Source organism: Panicum virgatum, chromosome 4K (genome assembly GCF_016808335.1).
Source record: "Panicum virgatum strain AP13 chromosome 4K, P.virgatum_v5, whole genome shotgun sequence".
NCBI classification, from domain to species: Eukaryota; Viridiplantae; Streptophyta; class Magnoliopsida; order Poales; family Poaceae; genus Panicum; species Panicum virgatum.
This window is the reverse complement of record NC_053139.1, coordinates 42,958,802-42,962,454: the sequence shown is the minus strand read 5'-3', so window position 1 is coordinate 42,962,454 and position 3,653 is coordinate 42,958,802. Positions and strand designations below refer to the sequence as shown.

The 3,653-nt window shown below is 40.8% G+C and overlaps 1 pseudogene; it reads left to right on the top strand.

Annotated features, from left to right (window-relative positions):
- The first annotated feature begins 2,130 nt into the window (after positions 1–2,130).
- LOC120702256 lies at positions 2,131–3,653 on the top strand (annotated as a pseudogene).

The following is a 3,653-nucleotide window of genomic DNA, read 5'->3' as shown; positions in this document are numbered from 1 at the left end:
TTCTCAAATTGATATTTTGCATATTAAAATATTAAAATATGTAAACATGGTATAGAAATAAATGATTGATATAAACTTCTATACATAGAAATGTACATGTAATATTAAATGAGGGCGAAAGATAGGTAAATAAAATAGTAAATACATCTTTTCTGTTAAGGTAAAAATACAAAAATAATTCAATAAAAAACTAGCTACCCGTGGCTATAAATTCAGAATTAGAAGAATATAAGGAAATTAGGAATTAACCAAAGAGTTCATGTTGGATATAATTATTAAATATATAAAGTCATAATTATAAAAATAACAAAATTAGAATTATTAGCATTAGAACTTGATATAAAAGAGTTACTATTAGCAAAATCGCTAAATTTAAAATTAAATATATAAGAAAATTAGCAGTTCAACAAAGGGTCCTTATCGAATATAATTAATAAATATATAAGTGTAAGAATTAAAATATATAAAACAATTAGTAGTTAGTTTGTATAATGATTAAGAATCACTAAATAAATAGTTTAGGTCAAATGCAAATAATAAATCCTAAATTTGAATTATAAATGGGGCTACAAGTTCTCAAACATTTCATGTTCAATTAATTAATAAATAGCTAAATTTAGAATTTTAATTAATAAATTTAGTAGTTAATTTGTATATGAATTTTAAATAAAGTGTTAAAAGAAGCATCACATTCGCCAAGACGATTTAAAAATTACCATATTAACTAAAAAAAGAAAAAATTGATGAGTTAGCCACAAAGAACCTTAGCCGAATAGTAGCATATTCTACATAATTGGAAGATAGAAAAGTTGCTAAGAAGTGATTTTGATATGGAGAATGATGAGCGGATGAGAGTCTCTAAACATGAAAAACACATAGATAACTAGCCTAACAAAATTAGAAGCATAGCGATGACTGCATGGTGGTGCATCCATATCATAGCCACGACATAATATTAGCCCTATCACCAAGTTGATGATTGCTCTAATATGGATTGCATTGTCTCTATTACCAAAGCATGACGATCATCACTAGCGACACCAAGAAAAACTGAGTTGGTGATGTTTTGCTACGTAATATTGTCATTTGATGATGACCGAGAGCTAAAAATATTTATAAGAGAAGAAGGCACGATAGATGATACAACCATTATGGAGAGATGATGCGAGATGTAGAACAAAGCAACTTGAAAATTGATGTTTGAGATGCACGCCCGTTGATAGCAAGCCAAATGTAGTGTTCAAAAGTAACAGCATGCACCATCAGTGATGCATCTTCGGTTACCATAGTATAGCGGGCAAAGGTTCTTGGAATCATTATGGAGATAACTATACCTAAGATAATATGAGAGCATGCATTACGAGGCTATATCAACGGGTGATTGGAGGATACTGAAAAAAAAGTATATTATACTTTTATTGGTATCTAGATTAAACCACTTACCTAAATCTTCTTCTACAAATTTTGGAGTAATTTATTTATCATGCACCATAACTAGAATATTCAAGAAAAATCGTACATCACAAGTATTTTTTAAAAGTAATATTGATGTCAAAATAAAATATATAAATATTTAGTTACTTCAGTAAATACCCAAAAGATGTATTTCTATATAAAGCATTCATTTTTTTCTAAATTATAATCCAAAAACACATCACAAAATATAATAAAAAAGGGTTAGTTGGATCCATGCCACTACAATTTCTTGAAGTTGGATTTCATGTTGAAATCCATGCCATTGAGTGGCATGATTTTCAACATGAAACCCAAATTCACGGAGTTGTGGTGGCATGAATCGAATTTTTCCAATAAAAAAATAAAGATGTACTTGTGTGTCTGGATCATGATCATTAGAACAAGACAATCACAAAGATATTACTAAACAAAACTATTTGCATTCAACTTTTCTAATGTAAGAAAATCTAAAAGTTTAGAGAAAAAATTAGATACCCGCGCAAATTGTGCGGGTCACCTTAGTTGTGCATTAATATAAGTGGTGCACGAACGGTTGTTTCCTGCAGGAACCCATTCCGCAATCCGCGCACTCCGTAGAAACCGCGGCCGCCGCCGCCGCGCGACGTTCTGTTCGTCACGCGATCCGCCGCGCTCCTGCCACGCTCCACCACCGCCATGGCCATGCTTGCGAGCTCCATGGACCTCACGGGGGCCGCGCGCTCCGTGCAGCTGTTCAAGATCGGCGGCTTCGCGGCGACCAAGGAGAAGCCAGGCTACACCGCGTCGGCGGCGTGCGCCGTCGGTGGGCTCGACTGGCGGATCGAATTCCATCCCAAGGCCAGCAACCCGAACCGCTCTTACAGTAGCGACGACTGGATCAAGTTCAGCCTCCGATTGATCAGCAGTGGAGCCAGCGGGGTGGCGGCGTCGTTCAGCTGCCGCCTGCTGGATCCGAGCTCACCGGGGAGTTCCCACGGTCTGGAGGAAATGACCGTGTCCTCCCTGTTCTACGCGAACAAATCCCTGGATGTCCATCTCATCCAAAGGAGTGACCTCCAGGGATCGAATTCGAATCGTCGATATGTGAAAGACGACTGCATATATGTGCAATGTGCTATCAACGTCCTGCTCGGCGAACCCAAGGATGCGGCGGCGGCGGGGGTGGCGGCGGCGCCTAACGCCGTGGCCAGCGTTCCATCCTCCGACCTGCACCAGCAATTCGGTGAGCTGCTGAGGAGCGAGAAGGGGACGGACATCACGTTCCTCGTCGCCGGCGAGCCTGTCGCGGCACACCGGTCAGTGCTCGCGGCGAGGTCGCCGGTTTTCATGGCCGAGTTCTTCGGCGACATGAAGGAGAAGGCGTCGCCGTGCGTCGAGATCAATGACATGGAGCGCGGAGGTATTCAGGGCCATGCTCCACTTCGTGTACACCGACACGGCGCCCGAGCTGGACCAGGAGGGAGAGCAGGCGACATTGATGGCGCAACATCTTCTTGAAGCGGCAGATCGGTATGGATTGGAGAGGCTCAAGAGGATATCTGTGTTGACAAGGTGTACACGGACATCAGCGTGGATACGGTTGCGACCACATTGGCTTTGGCGGAGCAGCATGGGTGCTCGGAGCTCAAATCCAGGTGCATGAAGTTCATCCTGGCTACCCCAGAAAATCTCCAAGCTGTCGCTGCAACTGAAGGGTACAAGCATCTCGAGGCATGCTGCCCCTCGGTTTTAACTGAACTTCTGAAGCTCATCATGGTCAAGGGGAACAAGTAGCTGGGCGTTGTGCTGTTGGAGGCAGAAAGAAGGCTTTTGTATTTGCGTTTTCTGTTTGTTGTTGGAGCTTAGCTGATACAATCGCCTGAAAACTAATATTATGCATTTGACCATTTGTCATCTAGTACTTCTCTATGCACAAAAGTCAAAACCCAGTAGATAAGGAGTTTATCATGCATGATCCGGCAAATGAAAAGAGTGACAAGTCCTTCAGATTACCATCCTGCCTGTGATTGGTTTCCAGCTCATTAATTTTCGTGATCCTACAATTGATGCCACAATTCATTTTGGTTTCAGCCAACTGAGGATGTTCTATTACCACAGTATTTCTTTAGCAGTCACTGAAAAGAGGTTTGCAGCAATATGTTTTTTTTTTTTGAGTTCCAGGGATGACCCCCTGTCCATTGACCATTGCATTGCTTCAG